This window comes from Cygnus olor, chromosome 1 (genome assembly GCF_009769625.2).
Source record: "Cygnus olor isolate bCygOlo1 chromosome 1, bCygOlo1.pri.v2, whole genome shotgun sequence".
Taxonomy (NCBI): domain Eukaryota; kingdom Metazoa; phylum Chordata; class Aves; order Anseriformes; family Anatidae; genus Cygnus; species Cygnus olor.
In genome coordinates this window covers 186,987,849-187,009,817 of record NC_049169.1, presented here as the reverse complement: position 1 = coordinate 187,009,817, position 21,969 = coordinate 186,987,849, and the positions used below count along the sequence as shown (strand labels likewise).

Here is a 21,969-nt window from a genome sequence, read left to right as displayed (position 1 = left end):
AAAAAAGCCAGTCACTGACCCATGGCAACACACTTTTTGCTTCCCTGCGATGTGCCACGTTGGGCTGAGATCTCAGTTCTCACGAGCATGTTTGGTGTCGGGGCACAAACAAGGAGCCCTGCACAAGTCAGCAAAGCTGGGTCAGGCTGATCATTTCCTGGATCAGTGGATCAAAGAGACTGAACAGATGAATTGTTTGTATCAGGCAAATGACACCAGTTCATAAAATTACTCCTATTTTCTTCATAGAAATCTGAATTTATGGTGTAACTTGTAACTAAAGAACCATTTTCAGCACTTACAGAACTACTTGGTCAAATGCTGAATTCAACTTCACCGAAATAGTTTACCCTCTAGCATTTTTACCGTGTTTATTATCTTATTATCTACATCTTATGCCATTATCTAGGCAAGCAGCTTAATCTGAGTCTAAATATTTTCCCAATGTTATCAATAACCAATTTAACAGAATTACAGATACACAGACAGAAGAACAGAAATAAATCAGGATTGACTACTCATCAGGAAAACAAATAATCCGGTGCTCGCTCCTAGGCCGAGCTCCGCCTCAGCTAAAGTAAGGTCTCAAGTCTTCTCTTAGGGTTGACTTGGTTTATCAGCAGATGTAATCTCGGAGGATGTCGCCGTGGATTTTAGTCCCTGTTTACTGTAGGTTGTCAGGATAGTGCCTGACCTCCAGTGGTAACAGAAGCAAATTGCTCATGGTTCCCATCGGGTTCAGCTGGGAACCAAGGGGTTTGAAAACGTTTAGGTGATCGTATATATAGCATGTGCTTTTGGAAAATGGAAATCAATGAATGTAATGGAAAATATATTAAAATGGACTATGTGGCCAAACCTGAATTCATTTGCACTTACAAATAATGTTTCCTGGAGGCACAGGTTTACAACAAAACTTTCAGACTCGATCGCTGATGGTTGTAACAAGTCAGTAAGGAGCTCAGGACCTGCAAGAAATGCATTTCTCAGCAACGGGCTCTGTGTAGCCAGGTGATCTGTGCAGCTCTGCTCAGGCAGGTTGGTTCCCATACCATTTCCAACACAAAGGTCTGTTTTTCTTCTCTGTGCCTGAGATCTGCACAAAACAGGGCACAGCAAGGAAAGCGAATGACTCATCCCTTACACTCAGCTCCCCTCCATGACACACATATGCCTTCAGACCAAGAGAGCTGAAGAAGGGAAAGGAAAAAATAAAGTCAGAGGAGACCGCCCACCTTCTCTCCATCAAAAGTGTTTCCTGGTCATTAGGGCTTGGTCTTTATTATTGGACTCACTCCAGTTGACGGGCAGCCAAGCATCTTTTCTAGGGAAAGAAAAGAAACAGCATATGGGGATCAAAATATAAGTAGGAACTGACTGTATAAATCAAATACTTGTGCATCATGCATGCACTGACTGTACACTTTGGCAGAGGTCTTTGGAAATGCCTGGATGCAGTTCAACTACTCATTTGGGATACTGCTCGAGGATTTCTTCCAAATGGTGGCATCGCACTGTGTGAGGAACCAGCCTCATCACACGTTCCAAACTGGGGCATCTGGGCCAAGTCTTCAATTTAAGAAAAACACACCCACTGCTGAAAGGTGGGAAGTACAGAGGTGGGGAGGCAGCAGGGCCAGGGAAGGTTACGCGGACTTAAGCAGAGACTGGAGAAGTTTATAGAGGAGAAAGCTACTGAGGGCTCCTTTGCACACAGAAAGCATCCTGAGCTCAGAAGCCCTCGAAGTGCCATGCTTTTGAGGTTACAGGAGTCTTGGGGCAAGGGGATATTTCACTCTATTTTGCTCAATTCCCGTGCTTTTCCCTGAGCCTCTGCTGTTGATCACCACTGAGAGCAGAAAACTGAATTAGCTGGATGAGTTGCCTGACAATAGGGCTGATGTTTTGTTCTGCGGTGACCTTCCCAAGCGCAGGGCTTGATGTTCTAAAAAGATTCAATGGCATCTTATCACCCTGCACCCACATTGCACTGGTGAAACAGGCGCACAGCCAGGTTCAGTCTCTTTGTGCTAAGGGCTGTGCAAAGCACTAGAGGGATGCTTTTCAGGAACTCACACTTCTGCTTTGTTTCTCACTGAGGAGTTTGTTACCTTTGACTGCTCTTGTTTAAAACTGTGGCATAGATACATCTACACAGTTTTTGCAAAGCATTGCCATTGTCATGGTTGTTGCTAGATAACAGATATCTTTGTAATTGTGACTTTCTATATCTGTTTCATGTTGTGACTCTGAGCTGTTTCAAGGCGTCCTGTCAGCCATGCTAGAAAAGACCTTTTATAAATACTTAAAGGACCTTACACAGACTGCTGTATTTTCAAAATTCCTTGTTGAGCAAGCAATTAAATGTTCACAGAAAGGGAAGTCATAAATAAAGAGAACTTTCATCTTGTAGGTTGGTAGAAGTTGTCAGATTCTCTGTTTGTGTTAAATATGGTTTGATAGTACTTGCTCATATAATTAATAGCTGTCATATTGCCTTATCTGATCTGGACCAGGGGAAGGATTACACCCTTGAACCAGCAAGTCTCTGCCTTTGTGACTGCTTGGCTAAGCCATGGCCATGGTGCCCCACACAGCAACCTGCTTGCGGCTCTAAGCCTTGCCGTTTGGCAAGGGGTCCTGCTGGGATTGTCTGCCACCTGGGGCAGGCCCCTAACACTTCATGCTCTACATCCCCAGCTTCAGGCTGTGGGCAAGTGGGATATTAGTTTGCTATGCTGGCTCAAAAACCCAGTGGTGATTGCTGAAACACCAGGGGACGCAAACAATCTCCATGCCCTTTGTACCTTGGAAGAACACCAGGAAGGAGAACCTGGCAGCAGATCTTCACCAGCTCTTAATGGCCAGTTTCGTTTTTCTGCTTCTGGGGAGCAAATGGAAAATGTGACTGTATCAGCTCCTTGTATGCAAGTGTGTGTTTTTTTACGTCTAATGGAGGATGCTGGGTGGTCCTGGTTTTACGGAATGAGACCCTGGGGAGACCAAGCCTCAAGGCTCAAGTAATCTGAGTCAGAGATTCATGTATTTACCTTCTGAAAAACAGTCAGGCTTTCAGAAGTAATTGTTCCACCGCATAAAGAGTTTAACAACTTTGACAAATACAATGGAGGTTGATTTGGGGTCATAATCACATTGAAGGCAATCGTGAGGCTTTAAATTAATAAGACGTATTAAACATAGCCTGAAAGCACTTGCCCTTCAGTAATCCACTCAGAGTCTTAGCTTCTGAAGGATTCATGTGGTGTTTAAGTTAATAATATATTTCTTAACAATAGTTCTTCTTCTAGTAGCAGATGTATGACAGCTGCATTTATTGTCAAACCTCCTAATTTAGGACTGTTCTCCTGCTTAAATTGAAGTGTCCATACAGCATTAGAAAGGCTCCCCACTGCTCACCAGTTGGAAAGTCCAGCCCCAGGCTTCCCACCTGGTATCGCTGCAGCCATTTTGACAGAGGCAGCAAAGGGCTTTTCCCTCTTCCTTTAGGTCCCCAAGACCATCCCTGTCGTACCAGGTGGTGTTCTATTTTTAATTGATGTCCTAACACATTAAGTGTTTGAGTTGTCTCTCTCTCAGAATTTTTTGGTGTGTGTATGGTTTCATAGAGAAACAGAACTTGGGTAATTCAGTGGGATTAGTCCCGCATTAATAAACTTCACTTTGTCCATTTCCCCTGTATCTTGAATTGCTCTGAGGGTAGAAGCTACTCCAGGTCCTACAGGTTTCTTAAGAATCCAGTGGTTGCTAAATTAATGTTTTTCTCTAAGAAAAAGCCTGTCTTGTGAGCTCAGTTGTGTGGGTCTTGTTTGGCCTGCTGGCAAAACACCTGCCACAGCACCAGAGCCTGCACACTGGTTAGAGGCTCTGAAAGAGCAGCACAGGTCCTGTGTATTATTTATGCAGCCTTTCATGGGGAAGGACTGAGGAGGATCTAAGGGTGTTCATGCTGTACCTGATGGGGCACTGGGAGCATTGCAATGGGAGTAACTGGGACTTGGGTGTGCTGTCACCATCGCTGTAGCAGACACTTACAAAACACACAGCACAAATTCAGAGGAGACCAGATTTCATCAGTTTTTCTATTCACAAAACAGCTTGCTGAAAAAAATAAATAGATGACTAGAAGTTGGCGATGATACTGACATTGTTAAATCTTCCAGATCACCCAATGAGCAAAAATGTCTTTGATTTGTTGCAATTCCCTGCATTCTGCTAACAAGAACCAGGTGAAATACTCATGAAGATTCCTCCCAAAAAATTAATCTAATTCAGAGGCTTTTCAGCAGAATCTGTTACGTTTCCAAATTCACAGGAACCCTGTGTTCTTTTTCTCAATTCCAGAGAATTCAGAGGATGATAAAAAGTCTTGTCTGAGGTGTAACAGTTACAATTTCATTATCAATTTTAACCAAATCACAAACCTTACAGAGAAAATTTGGTGTGTTGACTGACCTGAAAAAGTCAGTATATTTTTCAAATTTTTCATTGTTTTTTCATTGTATAAACAAGAAAACAAGATCCAAAAACAAACCCAGAGGAAGTTCATGAAACTGTGTCATGTAAATCCTGAAGAAAAATTTGTTACCACTTACAAAAACTGAAGCCATTTGCTTTTTCCCAGCTACTGACAAGCCGCTGACTATTTTTGAGCATGGGATTCTGGTGGAGTGGATCTTCATTTCTAACGATGGCCATACTCGCCTTAGGAGACACATGGTCTGAAATACAGCATCCTACATCAATGTTATCATTGGGGTTTCACAGTGTGCTTTCCATAACTTTTATTAAAATGAGCTGTTCAAAGGGTGTTGCATCACCAAATGAGGTTCATTAGAACACATACTAGGAACAATGTCACCTGGGAAAGGTTTAAACAACAGGACCTGAATAGGTACATCCCCCTGTTCACTGTTTCTTGCACATGGGTCCATAACTACTTGCTTAGGCCATTTTTGGTGACTTTCTGAGCTCTGCTAGCCCCTGGTGCCATGGGGACATTATCAACTCTGAGGTTTGGCAATGTTGCTCCACATTGGTCATCAGGAGTCTCTCAGTGTCTTGTTGTTCATGAGCTCTAAAAAGCTGTGAGGCTGTGTGTAGGGAAGGATGCCAGGCAGTCCCTTCAACTGGTTGTTTCATAGTCTGAAACAGTCCAAGATTTTTTAAGGAAGGGAGAGCAGAGCAAACTCTGCACTTAGCAATACTAGCAGGTCTGTTAACCCAGATTCACCTCAGCCCTGTTAGAGGAGGATCATTCTTGGTAATTCATACCCAAAGCTTTTTCAAGGGATTACTGTGCTGCGGTAACATATGAAAGTCTGTACTTACCATCAGAGGTCATTCGTATGTCAAGCATCTGCGTTTTGTAATGTGAATAACATCCCATGTGTAGTGCAAATGCCCTCCACCTACTGGGAACCTATTAGCAGCTTCACTTGTAGTGAAACGGCATGTGGCTTGGGAAATATAGGTCAGGAAATGGGGAGTTTGTAGCTTGGATTCTGGATGGATTACTCAAAAGAAAGGCAGCTTTCACTGCTGCTCTGCCAGCTGTCTCAGGTCTCAAATTCCACCTGAAAACCTGCTCAGGGAGCTTCCACATTATCTCTATTTATATCTTTCTGCTAAAATAGCACGACAACAAGCTCAGGATTGGGAATTAGAGGAATAAGTATAAGGAACAGTACTGCTACCAGACCAAGTGCTCCTGTTCTGTGTCATATATTTCTTCTTAAATCCCATGTGCAGATAATTTTAATTTTCAAATTTTTCCATGATTTTAAGGAAGTATTCTGTTTGTGGTTTATATATATGTATACATGTAAAAGAATTTATTTTTTATCCACTTTTAGAATGAGTAAAATTAGATAGGTGTTTTGCTCTGATAATTCACAATAGACCCCAGTAATATTTTATAAATATTTTAAAGCGCATTTTATTCCCTTCGTATTTAAATCCATTAATTACTCATTACTTAGCACATCCTTCCTCCTGTAGGCAAACAGCAGTAGTTGCCACACTGTTTTAGAATGAAAGCTGTCAAGATAAAGGTGGGTTTCATTAATGAATTACTCCTAGAATATTACACCACAGGCACTAGCAGCATGGTTGGAGGTGGCCTTTACCAAAGATTTTTCACATTTACCAGAATCACATGGGTGTGAATAAAAGCAGAAAAAACTCACCTCGTCTGCAGACAAACTCTTTTTTTTTTTCTGAAATGCTCTTAACAACAGCAACTAATATTTACCTAATGCCTCTCATCCAAAGCAATTTGCAATTAATTAATCTTCATAGCTCTCTTGCTAAAATAAGAGCACTGAGAAAATGATGCTGGAGAAGCTAGGCTGATTGCCCAGGATTTGCCTCTAATGCAAAGTACTCTCTTACTAATCATCACAGATCTCATTCAGTTTTTCAGTGTGAAGACCAATTTTGGTTGCAAATACCTGATATATTGAATCCCTGCTGAAGAAACCTTCCAACAGTGGCCACAGGACACCAACTGTGGCAGTGGTACTGCAGGCTCTGTTCTCCCTTTCTGGGGAAAGAAAACGAATAGAGGGCACTGGTCAACCCAGCAGTATCTTCATTTATGTTAAATTCATTACCTACTGCCACTTAGGTCACAAAGAAATCGAATGCTGAGTATAGGCATTTCTGCAGTAGGAAACCTGCTCTGTCTCCTCTAAGAGTCTCCTTTGACCCGGGGGCTGACCTCGGTAACATTGCTCCAAAGCTGTGCTATTACCCATACATTTAAATGTCAGGCACTAGACCCCAAATGGCTTGAGATATTTGTCTACACTTAATGGAGAGGAGGAGCTTTTAAAGCACTTCTCAGAGCAAATACAACTTTAACTTCTGTGTTATCACAGTAGTGTGATGCCATAGCAGTGTACCTGCCCTTTCAAAATAAACAATATATTTCTTAAAAAAATATATATGTATATATATCTTGGAGATGCTCTCAGGCTGCATTTCCCTGCTGAAGAAGAGGAAAAAAAATTAAAAAGTAGAAGTTTCTTTTGCAGTAAAAGCAGCTGTGATTTTCACATACCCACCTGCCTTCAGGGTCCAGGAGCATAAGAGAAACACCAAGGGCATGTGGTGGGCCTGTCAGATTGTGCCACCATGGACGGGAAGGAAACTCTGCAGAGCCAGCAAAGCTACATGGGAGTCTGCCAGGCAGATCTGCCACTTGTGCTCTCCTGAGGCCTCTGCTGTTCATTAGCAGTGCTAAGAGCTATCGAACTTATCGTCAAGAGCACAGGGCTTTGAAGACTTTTTCCTGCAACTGAAGTACTATGGAAATCACTTGAATTACAATTTTCCAGTAGGCAAAGCTCTGGCTTAATATTTCTGCACTCGTCCAGTACAGACACTGTTAATTAGATGCACCTGCAGTACAAAAGGCATTATATGTGTTAGTATCAAACATTACAGACCATACTTCTGACTGTACTTTATGACTCCTTAACTTAATTCCAACTCACCCGCCCACACCCAAATATATATACACTTTCTTAATCCTGTTAATAAGCTCAGGTATCTTCAAAAAATTCACTGGGATTTAAAATTGTACAAAATGAGAAGCTCTCCTACTTCAATAAGCCATGTACTAAGTATATGATTAAAAAGCTTTCATTTAAGTAGTCCCTTCAAGGTCTTAACTTCAGGAGAATTAATACAGAGGTGAAATTAATAGGATATTCCTTGTTAATCCTGCAGTTCAGTTTTCACATGTCAGAGGTGGACAAGTGAATTTATCTTCAAAGGTCCTAATTAGGGGGAAAAACATCGGCAAGGGTGCATGTAATTACGTCTCTTTGGAACATCAAAACCTTGCTTCTTAAAAATGATGGATTTAGAAACATGACCTTACAAATAGAGACTTCTTGCAAAATTAAGTTACCTCTTCCCTCCCCAGTCAAAGCCCAAAATCCAACCAAGTGCCCAAACCCTTAAAAGACCATGGCCTGGAAGCACTGAATGGTCCCAGGGCGCCCTCATGGATGTGAATATGACAGAACACAGAGTCCCAATTCACCAACTATGATTTCGAGTTCAAGTTACTGCCTACTAATCATTGCCTAATTTGAAACGACCTGAATCCCTCACATCCTGGCCATGCATTTTGTAGGCAGGGAGCCTCAGGGTTTTCAACTCTGCTGCGGGTTGCTGAAAGCAAGCAGAATCAAACAAGGCCTTCCCACTTGTTTTTAAATAGCATTCACTGAGTGCTTTATGACTAACTATTATTCACAACAAATCTTGAACACCTTTGGTATTCAGATTTGGGTAAAGCCTGGTAGTTTTAAACAGCCAGCTCCAAAGGGAATTGCATCTCCTTTTGACAGAGCTGGAATGATCCTGAAGGACCTTAAGGCCAGTCCAACCAAGCCAACGTCAGATGTCCTGAACCTACTGTTCAGGCCAGGTGCAGGACAGCCCAATCTACACAGCCGTGCTCTCCTCTCATAAATCATGTCCCTTCAGAGAGGATGCTGTGCTATCTCCTGCTCATGTGGCTGTTACCAGGTAACGTAAGCAGAGGCTGTTGGAAGGGCTGTGGAAGGTTGATCTGCCCTTGGTTCAGTGACAGGCCGAGGGAGCCCAGGTGGCATGTACTCACCCTTCTCCTCTCCTCCTGACTGGGGACACAGGAAAAGGATGATGAAATACATCCTAATTTCACTACAGAGCATCAGCTACAAACCATTAGCCTCCTCTCCTACTGAATTCAAAGTTTTGAGAAAGGGAATGTTTCTCGGAAGACAGTTGGTTTGTGTGAATGACGCTTGGTTGTCTATGCCTGACAATGTCCTAACAAGTTAACACACTGTCCTGACTAAAGCACCATCCAAGTTATTTTCAGAGAGGCCTTAAAGTATTGTTCTGACACAAAAGAATTAGGATGCTCCACTTAGGCATGTTAACGGGGAATGGCTTTGCTGTCTTAAAAATGAAGAATTGTAAAATTGCGGGAAATTGCTGAGACTGAATGCTTGTAATAGACTAGAGAGGTCTTTTACATACGAACATGTTGTTTTAGAACATCAAATCCTTTATCAAGTTTACCAGTCATTTTAGTAATAGTGTCAGTGTCCAACCATAAAGAAGTTTTCATCTGCATGGCTTGGTACTATATCACATTAAAACAGATGATGCAGTTATGTGTCCAGCCTGGCAGCAACTTGCCCACTGATGCAGAAGACCAGGAAAGGTTTAACGACCTTTTTGTAACTTGTGTAATTTCAATGCCAGCAGCTAATACTAGTCCAAGAAACTGTGATGTTTTTGCCAGTGCCCCTAGATGTATTCATTAACCTCTAGAAGTAAGAGTTATAGCCACAAATCCCCTCTGGCACCCTAAAGTATCTTCAATTCAGCATCCTTTGACTTAAGAGTAACTATAGCTTTAGTATAAAAGTAGCAGTTATAATGATGTAAGCCAATGACATGGATTAACATGGCTCCTCCTGACAGAAGCCACTTGCTTGGAGAAGACTCCCCAAATCCAGGGCGCGTGGTGGGAGCCTGAAGGTGCTGCAGTCAGAGGGGGAATTTCATGTCTGGCTGTCCAGGCTGAGTTTGGTCTCTGAGCTATAGATTTCCATCTCCCAAGTAATCAGACTGGTGTCTTCCATACTTACAAACCCAGTAAAGAAAGTATGTCGAGAGCATAAATGGTAATATAATGCAATCGATTATATTACAGTCGTCTGAGCAAATAGTGGTGTATGGTCATTATTGAAAGCCTGGCCTTGGAAATCAGGGTTCTTTGTTCATTATTCCCCTTTCACTGTTCTACTCCTGGCTCTACCCTTATAACTCTGTGGAAACCACTTCTACATGCTTCAGTTAAATGGGTTTACATGTTCTTACTTATTAGTGTCATTTATTAAATAAAGAGAAGCTACTAACTTGAAGATTGCTACTACCAGTCAGTAAAATTTGAATAGGAAGGGAAAAAGGAACTGCAGAAGGATCAAATGAACAAAATGTTTGATACTTTAAAAAGTAATAAATAAATAAATGTTTTTGTTCTATAAAAGCACTGGCAGCTTTTAAGAACTACATCTTCTATGTACCCTCTGTAGGTTTCAACACAATTTTGATTTTATAAACTATTAAGAGCTTTCATTTTGTGAAATAAATGCAATTTAACATCTGTTCTCTGCAAAATACTACGTACCAACTGGCTTAGATGATTTCAGTGCACAGAAATATAGCTAAAACACTTCGCAAAACTTATTTAACTGGGTAACTGGGTCATAGCATTTAGTGCTGCTGACTTGTAAAATAACTGAATTTTACTCAAAAGCATCTATTCAAGGCATTTTTTTCGCAAAGATGAGGAAAACTTGTAATAGGTCACACTGAAAAATGAACACAGTCTTCATGGATAATGCCATTTGTAAAAGACACCTGTTTTGCATGTGGTTTTCTCTCTCCAGGTGTTTTTGAAAGGCAGTTTTACTTCCAGGCTCCTCGTAATTGACAATATTTATTTTTAAAAAAATTAGTGTGATCAAATCAGTTAAGATGTTTTGTAAGGAAAACAATGCTTAAACAGCAGAGCTCTACAAGTCAAGCTTATTTTTGGAGACTTAAAAGTCATAATAGTCAGCGTCTGTGGAAAAATAAAGCTGTCCACTGAAACTTGCTTCCTGACTGCTGAAACTCTGGAATACATAATGATTTTTCTCAGAAGATTATTTTTACAATAGATTTTTTCCTGTATTACATCTAAAATAACCAAAAACACATTCCAAGACATGAGCCAGCACAGAGCAGCACAGTGCATGTTGCGCATTACTTCCAAGGAAGTTCGTGAAAGTTAACTGAGAAAAGCAGGTTCTCATACGCTATCCAGCAGTAAACAAGTGCTTGCAGTGGATATTGCCTACCTGGACATCAGTAAGGCCTTCGACACTGACCCCAGTAAGATCCTCAGAGACGCTGTTGAAGTATGGGCTGGATGAGCAGATGGCGAGCTGGGTCAAACAATGGCTGAACGACCTGGTCCTGGGGGTAGTGGTCAGTGGTGCAAAGTCTATTTGGAGGCCAGTGACAAGCAGAGTGCCACATGGGTCAATACTGGGTCCAGTCCTGTCTAACACCTTCACCAGTTGACCTCCAGAAGTCAACCTTAACCATTCTGTGATTCTGTGAAGTGACATTTCTTGAAAAGTTCATACTACTAGAAGGAAAATTTCCAGTAGAAAAGTTCAAGCACATGAAAAAAGTTGAAAACATCTAATGGTCCAACACCTCTCATTTGTACTTAGGAGATATACCACTGTAGGAGATATACCAGGGTGAAGGGGCAGGAAAATGTGCCCACTGTGGAAGCTTTTGCTGTTCTTGGCCTGAGGAGTGGCAGACATTTTGTTTTAGAAATCAGGCCCTGATTCTCATTTTTAAAAGACTTGAGAGTGGCTCTATGCACCTCCACTCCACGTGCTGCTGCAGTCTGTGGTCTTCAGGAACAGGGCAGAGCTGCGAGGCCAGAATCAGTCTTGGCTGCTATTGGGGCCCATCTCACCCCTCTGCCCGCAAAGGAAACACGGAGGAACAGCTCGTAAGTCTCCCATCTACCCATGCTTCAGCTGGGGCTTCATAGGTTTCGCCTGACATGCAAGCACTCAGTCCTGCCCCTTGCATTTCCATGGGGAATTAGGCAGCTTCTTGGACATGAGTGATGAGGGTTCCTCTGCCTCTTTCCTTGTTCACTAGAGCAGAGGGGATCATCTCCAGCAGGATGGATGACTGCACCCACTGAGGCCACCACGGGTGTTGGAGAAGGGAGCTCGAATGGTGCAGGTCAGCCAGACTAACTCAAACTATTCTACAAAAGGTGGGCAAATATTTTTCTTGAGCAGCATGTTGTTCATGAGGATGTGAATGGCTGCTCTGAGCAGCATATGTTTTTCCCTGACTGTCTCCAAAGCACAGTGCAGCTTTGGTGTCTGGCCCCACTTTTCTCCCCCAACCAAAGCACGGCTCAGCATTCACGGGAGGTTCTGTTCAGCTGCTTCGGGCCTTCATACTCTGAAATGGAGGCATCTGTTGGTTTGAACCTCCTTCAGGGCTGAGAGGGTGATTAAGTCTACTGTGTGCTGAATTTGAATGTGAATTGAAATAGGAGTTAAGTTCCTAAACGGCTTTGAGGATCTGTGCCTGGGCTTATAAAATTCAATTAATTAATGACTAACTGGAGACCCTCTAGGGCTCTTCCATCTTTGAGGTTTCAGTATAGCATCTCCCCTCCTGGGCCCATACTGCATGCTCTGAAGGCATTGTTATGCCAAAGGAAGGAGGTAGACACATTTACTAACTCTTTAATCTATCACAATGCCATGTAAACTGTAGCACACACGTTTCTGTGGCTTGGCAGGGAGGATCAAGACTGGGTGCTACCAGACCTTACACACTGGCAACGGTTAGGGCATTTCTTAACCTCTCCTCCTCTGGTGACCTGTGGCATCCAGCATGGATTGCTAAAGCTGATGGACATTAATTAACATTACTGGAATGCCATTAACGTTTTTACCAAGGATTATACCCCCTTTAACTTTCCAAATATGGCACTCCACACCAGTGTTCAAAAAAAATTAGAAGCAGCAATTCCTGGAAAGAGGCAGTTATGGATGATATAATGCCCACAAGTGTCAGCAGATGTTATTCCTTATAAAAAGGCATGTGGCTCTAATTTGGCACTTCTTGCCATCAGGAGGAACTTCTTGCAGAGCAGATGTCACTTCCAATTCTATCTTTCGGGGTGCCTGTGCCCTGTTAAAAATGGCATATTAATTTAGAAGCAGGCATGGTGCCACTGGAGCAGATGGTTATGAGCACAAGTTGTGTTATAGAACTGGTGTTTGCAGAAATGTGGATGCTGGGAATGAAGTCCTACCCAGGAACATCAAAATGTTCTTACCCAGGAAAAATTCCTTCTACGTAGGTTGATACATGCTAATTAATGCTTTAGTACTGGTAGAAATGGATGTTGTCAGTACTGCTTTTATGGCTTTTCAAGCTTTTGGGCAACCATTGATGATCCCAGGGGCCATTTTGGCAGCTGAGGGCATTGGAGTATAGATGTGTCCTTGGGTAAAATGCTGTCTATGCTTGGTGTTACTTCAACAGCTCTGCAGCGCCTGGGAACTGTTGCGGTGTGGAAGACTGCTCTGATGGGCAACGAGGAGGAGAGGTGGTTCTGGACCTGCATTCACCCATCTCCTCTGTAAGGCAGTGTATCACCCTCTACCAGCCAAATATCTGAAGCAAAACTGTGCTTCTGTCCTGAATAGCATGTGCTTTTTCTCTTGCTTTGAAGTCAACGCTCCAGTTGCCCTCATTGGGATAAAATACAGTATTTCTTAGAAATACAGCTTTCATGAAAAAGCTCATTTCAGTAAATTTACTAAATGTGATTTTTAAAATGTTGCTTTTTAGATAAAGCTACTTCTTTTCTCTCCCAAAATGAACCTGCTGAGATTAATTTAAATGTTAAATTGATACGTAATATGTTCTTCTTAACTTGTATCTTCAAGTAGAGTTTCCAAAAGCATGATGAGTATTTTACTGTCTTGAAGTGTACCTCAGGCATTAAGAACCAGCCCTTCCTATAACTAATTGACAGACTTCAGTGACTAAACAATAAATCAGGTTACTCTTATCTGATATGATTGAAGTCTTCATCCATATGTCTAGAAGCTTACAGCAGATGTTTCTCTCTTCTCAGTTAGACAAGGAAACATTTCCCCCGTATGCAGTCCTACTGCATCAGCTTCTCAGGGTACCACACAAGATACTTCACTGCGGTATTCATGATATGGGATGTTTCTTGTCACTCTGATCAGAGCTGTACACTGAAGAAGGAAAGCTTTTAGGAATGTTCTGGTCATGAACGACCTTCTTATTCTGGACTTTTCACCTGTGACAATTCAGCTCCAAGGTGTGCCAAGAGATAGCCCTTTCAGAAGGTGATTTTTCAGGCCCATTTTAAAATGTCTGCATACTGCAGGTATCCTTGGAGGCATTCCAATAACCTTATGTTACCATTTCTGACAAATATTATGATTGACCAGCAAAACATTTTGCAGCCTTCACTTTATACTCTGTGGGGCTTTGATTAACCAGCCACACAAATGAGCGCAGCTAGCCAAGCAGCTGTGCAATCAGCCAGTGCTAGGCAAAGCTACCAGCAACATATGGTGAAATTTTACTCTATAATAGAATACTCATCTTGCCTGGTAGGGTTGTAACATTTTCCAAGAGCCCCAATAAGATGTGTTGAGTAATCCAAAGTGTGGCACAGTCAGCAAATTGTCTGCAGTTTCCACTAATAGATAAAGAAATTTTATTTTGTGGTGAAATTTTCACCTTACCCAATGAAGCCTATAGCACGTCAGCAGGGAGCAGCATGTAACTCCACTCAAGTAAGAAATCCACTTAACTGGCTCCTAAAATATGTATTTTAATTGGTGAGATGAGATGAATAAGTATTGATACAAGGAGGTGTATCAGCAGAAGGTTGTATTTTTACTATCTATTGTGTATGAAGGACACTGAAGATAGGTGAGTGCCTCAAAAAATAATCTAGATTTCAAAAACTCAGAGTCATCAAAAACAGTAAAACTTGTAAAGGTGGGAATTTCGGTTCCATGTCAACACAGAGAATTAGATTATCCATTTTGTTTATTTCTACCGAGTCAATTATAGAAGTGCCACAAAGCTCGATTGTTTCTACCACATTGTTGCAGACCAGCAGCTATAGGATTTGATCCACACAGTGGATGAAACCAGTGCAGGCATGAAAAATCATCCTCTTACCTTCTGTGTCATGAAGAATTGGTCATATTTATGGTGAAAGAACAAAAAGAAGTGTAAATATTTATTCATGTAAACGTAAATTTTATCTGTCTAGCTTAAGTCAAAATATTACTCTTCTGAACTTGCCTTTCATCAGCTTTACAGACAGTGGACTCTTAAATACATTTTGATTAATGGAAGTGGGGCTAAATTTTGGCAAGTATCTATGTTCAAACTGCAACCTAAAACCATGCTTCTTGGCTCCGGGGCCAGCTGTGCTGGTAAACAGGGAGGGCCTGGACATCTCCTGGTCCCTTGCCCTGTTCTTTGCAGTGTGGCTGTTGGCGCTGCTCTTACTCTCTCCAGGAAAAGCTGCTACAGAGGGAGTTAGCCTAAGCAGCACCAGGATTCAGCCAATATCACTAAGCCCTCTATTATTTAGCAGAGTAGACACAGCCCCACAGATGAACCCTCAGCTAAAGGCCATGTCTGCAGAGGCATCCTGCTGTGAGTAGGGCTGCTGGTGCTACCTGGGCAGTGCACCTTCCAGTTGAGTTGGGAAGGCACAGCCCAAAGGGGTGTCACTAATCATCAGTGCTGGTGGGATTCATCTGAACAGCCCAAGGGATCATGAGATATGGAGAGGCACCATGCTCCTTCCCTTGATGTTGAAGGGGCTGTCTCAGAGGTACTCATCTGCACTGCAGAGACCCAAAGCCATCCAAAGCTCAGGGAGATGGTTCCTGTCCTGACAGGCACTGCAGATTTGGCTCCTTATTTCAGTGACAGTTATCAAGCTCAAAATTCACAATGCAAGTTTCTGTTGAATGCTAAGACTTCGGAAAAAAATGAGCTTTTATAAACACACGTGGGCTTGAACAAGCCTTCTCTAAAATAAATATGATAAGGAAGGTTATTGCTAAGACACCTTTGTCTGAGCTAAAAATATGCAATGGGAAAAAAAATAATTTGAGGTAAGTAAGCTAGGTTTAAGGATTATGTGAACATCAGTCCTCATACACCTCCTTTTTCTGGATAGAAAAGAAACATGTCACCAGCTTCTTCCTGATCTATTGCCCATTTGGCCTTGTGTATTGGGAAATACCAGGCACTGGCTCTCAGCAAAGACAAAATGACAAATTAACTGGCTAGTAATCTCATCTACTATCATAACTTCATAACAGCACAGTAAGCCCTAAGGACTAATGATCACACTGTACCACTTGGTCAATAGCATTGTTTCAGAGCTGTACATTCACTTGTGTCTGTTGATGACTACACTGCAAAGCATTATATTGAAATTTACAGTGTTGAGCTTTAAAACACTAACCCTCAAATCAGAGAAATAAAAAGCTCAGCTGGCAAGCTGCAAACCTTGTAATCAATCTATAAAAAATACCATTTTACAGCTAAAAATTGGAAATAAATAGCGGTCCTTGATTAAAGGATGAGCATATGTTACAATTGAGTGAAAAGTGTGTCTTGCATTTTTAGTTTTAAACATCGTGTGATTATTCACAGTAGTTTAGACATTTTCTTTATCATAGTGTTACCCATGGCAGTGATTTAAAATTTCATTTTGAGCTTGTATATGTGCTTGAAAACTGGGGCACAGAAGTGCAGTCTAGGAAAAAACAGCAACAACAACAACAAAACAGAGGAACAATACATCCCAATATTTTGCAGGCAAAAAATATATATATAATTCTAGCCTCATTCATCATCAGGTTTTCCTGCTTGCTTTCTGTCTGTCTCTGCTGTTCTCCTGCTGTGTGAATTTGGAGAGCAGCTCAACTCTTTCGTCCTTTTGTTATTTGTAAAGCTCATTGAGTTCTGTGATTGGAAAGTGGTTTAAAAATGCTAAGTGGGGTCACCGCTGAAACAACTAGACATAACTTTGTTGTTATTAAACTTGGCGTCAAGTATTGTCCAAAGGTCTCTAAGATGGAAAGGGCTTGCTATTACTCTGGGTAAATGTTTGTGCTTCGGTGAACATTCATGATGCAAGCACGTTCCCAGTGTCTCGGGTGTGATTACAGCTGTGGTAGAGATCTAACGGCTCCAAGCCACATTTGACCTGCTATGAAGAGCTGGAAACTTGCTGCATTTCGAAAGGCTGCACGTAGCAGCCCATGAGACAGGGAGCCACAGAAGCAGCTGTGCTCACGCTTTAATACTCTTTGGGGTCTGTTTCTCAGCAAAACAGAGACCCATAGGGATTGTCAGACAAGCTATTTTTCTAGAAAGGACCTAAGCCCTCCAACAGAAGGAGGTTTTATTGCCATTGAGTGCAGGCAGGACAGCTGTGGCAGTGCAGCTCCAGAACGCAGCCCTTCATCTCTCTCCTCTCAGAGCAAGAACTGTCCATGCCACATGCTTTAATTCACATCTTGTCAAACACAGATTTCCCCCAAACCATGCTCCCGCTGTTTTGCAGTCGTATCTATTATCATACCATATTTGACACTTTTTTTGCCAATTTTGTAAGTAATTCCAGAAGAGGAATGGTTCCTGCTAGTGACACACACTAAAGAGCCTTCCTGTTCTTTCAGGGAAGTGGTTGAGTCACCGCTCCTGGAGATCTTCAAGAAACACGTGGATTTAGAACTTGGTAGCATAGTTTAGTGGTGGACTAACTAGCTTAAAGGTTGGATTTACAAACTTAAAGGTTAGACTAGATGATCTTAGCGATCTTTTCCAACCTGAAGGATTCTATGATTCTATAATTCCAGGAGTGATTAGCCCCTGAAGCAAGCTGCTTCAGGGTCAGATGGTGAAGGGGACAGTGGCGCATATTGACAGAGGGTGTCTCAAGACATCTGGTGGTGCATATGGACAGAGGGTGGCTCAAGACATCTGGGAACCCCTGGGATTTTGGTCATGGTTTTCTCTGAAAACATAGCCTACAACATGTTGCTGGCCCTGACTTCTGCATGTCTTCACTGGTATAACAGCATAGCGGATGAGTGGGTGCAGCTGGGACTCTCCAAACTACTTGCAAGTCTTCAAAAACATTTTCTTCTTCCTTGTGTTTTTTTTTGTCTGCTTGTTTGTGTGTTTTCCACAAGATGAAGAGTAGGATTCATTGATGCTCGTAGTGAGGAGGTGTTAAAAGTGAGACTGAAGGCCTTTGGCTCTAGCAGATCGTTAATGCTCTGTTAAATACTCTCCTACAAAGTCAGCAGTGCAGCTCTGCATAGAACACAGAGTCTGCAAAAATACAGGACGATTTATGTAGGAGAACCCAAATGACTTGCCAGGTGTTTCAAAGACAAGCAAGGAGTCTCCCCTGGTTCAGGTAAAATGCAAAAGTAGGGGAGTATGAAGAAAGAGGTACAATACAGGGGGGGATGTGATCACCTGAAATCTGTTATGCACAGCACATCTGGTGTTTCTCTCCAGGCTCTTAAAAAATAACAACTGTAAAGATTCTGGGAGGACTGATGCTACTGACTCACCTGCTGCAAATAGTAGTGGAAAGCATTATCTCATGATGGACTGACAAGTACCATTTAATGAATAATCTTTCTGATTTGTTGTTTTTTTTTTTTGTGGATGTTGCCTACCTTGACTTCAACAAGGCTTTCAACACTGTCTCCCATAACCTCCTCATAGGCAAGCTCAGGAGATGCGGGACAAATGAGTGGACAGTGAGGTGGACTGAGGGACTGAGAACTGGCTGAATGGCAGAGCTCAGGGTTGTGCTCAGTGGCTCAGTCTAGTTGGAGGCCTGTAGCTAGTGGTGTCCCCCAGGGGTGAGTACTGGGTCCAGTCTTATTCAACTTATTCATCAACGACCTGGATGATGGAACAGAGGGCACCCTCAGCAAGTTTGTGGATGACACAAAACTGGGAGGAGTGTCTGATACACCAGAGGGCTGTGCTGCAACCTAGCACTGCCAAGTCTACCAAACCATATCCCTAAGCACCACATCTACATGTCTTTTGAATCCCTCCAGGGATCCAGAGATGGTGACTCAACCACTTCCCTGGGCAGCCTGTTCCAATGCCTCACAACCCTTTCAGTAAAGAATTTTTTCCTAATATCCAACCTAAACCTCCCCTGGTGTAATCTGAGGCCATTTCCTCTCGTCCTATCACTAGTTGTTTGGGGGAAAATCCTGCCCCTCACTCTGCTACATCCTCCTTTGAGGTCATAGAGAGTGATAAGGCCTCCCCTGAGCCTCTTTTTCTCCAGGTTAAACAACCCCAGCTCCCTCAGCCGCTCCTCAGAAGACTTGTTCTCCAGACCCTTCCCCAGTTTTCTTGTCCTTGTTTGGACATGCTTCAGGGCCTCGATGTCCTTCTTGTACTGAGGGGCCCACAACTGAACACAGTACTCAAGGTGCGGCCTCACCAGAGCTGAGTACAGGGGCACAATCACCTCCTTGGTCCTGCTGGCCACACTATTTCTAATACAAGCCAGGATGCTGTTGGCCTTCTTGGCCACCTGAGCACACTGCTGGCTCATATTCAGCCGCCTATTGACCAATACCTCCACGTCCCTTTCCGCCAGGCAGCTTTCCAGCCACTCTTCCCCCAGCCTGTAGTGTTGCATGGGGTTGTTGTGCCCCAACTGCAGGATGTGCACTTAGCCTTGTTGAACCTCAAACCAATTGAACCACTTCTTCCTTTTCATGCTTTTCCCCTGCTCCAGCATGGGTTTCTCTCCACGGGCTGCAGTCCTTCAGGATAAACCTGCTCCTGCAGGGGCTCTCCATGGGCCGCAGCCTCCTCCAGGCCACATCCACCTGCTCCACCGGGGGCTCCTCCACGGGCTGCAGCGTGGAGATCTGCTCCATGTGGGACCCACGGGCTGCAGGGGGACAGCCTGCTCCACCAGGGGCCTCTCCACAGGCCGCAGGGGAACTTGTGCCGCGTGCCTGGAGCACCTCCTGCCCTCCTGCTGCACTGACCTGGGGGGCTGTAGGGCTGCTTCTCTCAGTTTCTCATTCTTCTCACAGCTTCCATGCAGCATTTCTTACCCTGTCTTAAAAACATTCAGAGGTGCCCACCAGCCAGGTTAATGGGCTCTGTTTTGTCCCAGGCTGGTGGCCGCTGTAGCAGCTGGAGCCAGCTGGAACCGTCTGTGCCCAGCACAAGATGGCCCTGGCCTCTCCTCACAGAAGCCTCCCCTGCAGCCCCCAGCACCTGGCCACAGACACCCAATACAGCCATGCAGCTTGTCTTACAGAGAGAGCACTTTTTTATCAAATGATCAAAAGCCAAATAGTTTTTTCTCACTTTTTCCTCCTGGCAGTTTACAGCAGGAGGTGCACAGGGGGCTCTCCAGGCCTGGGGGATTTCTGACTCAGGGGACCTGACCAAGTCCTGTTTATCAGCCTTCCCATCCGCTCATTTCTTTAATCAGCAGACTTCGTACGCTGTGTTTTGGACAGCAGAGGTGTTTGTAGCTAGCTGCACTTCATCCTCAAGACCTAGAAAAGCTTTTTAATTTTTATATTTTTCTTTGTAAGAGTTTGTGTAATTCCCCTTGGAAGCTCATTCTTCAGCAAGAGAATTGCAGATTTGTGGACTGAAACATTTTCTGTATAATAAATTTTACAGTAGAGAATAAAAGATAGGCATATGAGGTTTCAATTAAAGAGCATTTGAACTGCATTTCTCTGCAAACAATAGGAATAATTTCCTCCTCAAGGTTAGCGTTTCTACAATTTAAACTTTAGAACAAAGAGCCAAGGAAATAAAAAAATTTCTACACGTGGTGCTACCCAGGCCAACAGGGTGACTGCATATCCAAGAACAAGGAGTAACTCTGGAGGAGGATGCAAACAGACTGAGGGAGACACATTTGCTTTAAGACACCTTGTCTTTTTGCACAGCTGCGGAGAAGCCTTGGCCAGGCTGGACCAGCCTTTCTGCTGACATGACTTTGCTGAAGTCAGCAGTGTTTCATCAGCAGACAACTGGGCACATGGTCTTTAATGGCTGTTTCACAGGTCAAAAGTCTTTGTAATTTGGGTATAAAACAACCGTCTGCTCTGCTGAGGGGTTGTTATGTGTACAGCAGTGTAAAGATGACAAATGTTTCAGGTTTTCCTGTTCCTGCACAGAGTACAGCAGTCTTTTGTTGAATTTTTAATGTGGCTTATTATTTGAGTAAAGGTCAAATGTTTTTTCTAGAAATCCATGTATACTGCAGGTATAATACTTTAAATTATGACCTATATGCAAGCAGCCCTGAAGACAGAGCAAAATTTAACACTGTTTTGTCAGAGCCAAAAGGTATATTCTTCCTTTGTCAGAAAAGAGGATTTCCTTTTCCAACCTGCACTTTTCTTCTAGTGGATTTTCAGTAAGAATAGCAAAAAAAAAATCTTCTTTCTTACACACATTTAAGAAGCCTACGTCTTAAATATACTGGAAACTTGGACACACTAATTATTTTAATAATGTTATCATTACCCTGCAGGCAACACCTAAACAGTATTGTGTTGTATTTTATCTTTTAAAATAATAGAAATAAAAATTATAATCCTTTTCTGAAATCCTATGTATTTCTTGCTACGATCTTTACTCATTTTCTCAAGTAAAATCTTCATCCTTCTGCAAATGTTCAAGTACAGACATACTGTAATCTTTTGCTCTTCTTAGGTTTCTACGCAATAGATAAAGAAAACACTCCAACTTTGCCTTTTTCAAATGTTAAGGAAAGATTGATTTCCTTATATCTACAAGGAGTCTAGGATGTGATTGTTCCCTAAATGGCAAATGCAGGAGGAAACCAAACCCGTAGAAAAAAGGTGTTGATAGAGGTCAATATAAGCTGGAAACCTTGGCAACCAAAAATTCAGTATGAGAATATGATTGAAGTGGATGTAAGAGTTAAGGCAGAATTATTTTTTCAGTTTACTATTCAAATGTCTGAGTGTAATCTGAGGAAATGCTTGTGGGAAATCTTTCTTGGGTGGGAGAATTTGGTGCAACGCACCACTGAATCCTGCTATTGCTCTTTACTCTGAGAACTAGTAACACCCAAGTCTTTGGGTGAGGGTATAGGATGGCTTCTGTAGCATCTACAGAGCCCCAGAAAACTGCTACACCCACAGATTTAGAAAGTCCCTGATTTACTTAGGAGCCTTGCAGCCAGGTAACTATATGGAG

The 21,969-nt window shown here is 42.6% G+C and overlaps 1 protein-coding gene across 2 annotated transcripts in view; it reads left to right on the top strand.

Annotated features, from left to right (window-relative positions):
- MTUS2 (microtubule associated scaffold protein 2) overlaps positions 1-21,969 on the top strand; it is a 283,391-nt gene that overhangs the window by 188,525 nt on the left and 72,897 nt on the right. The gene's annotated exons all lie outside the window — the stretch shown is intronic.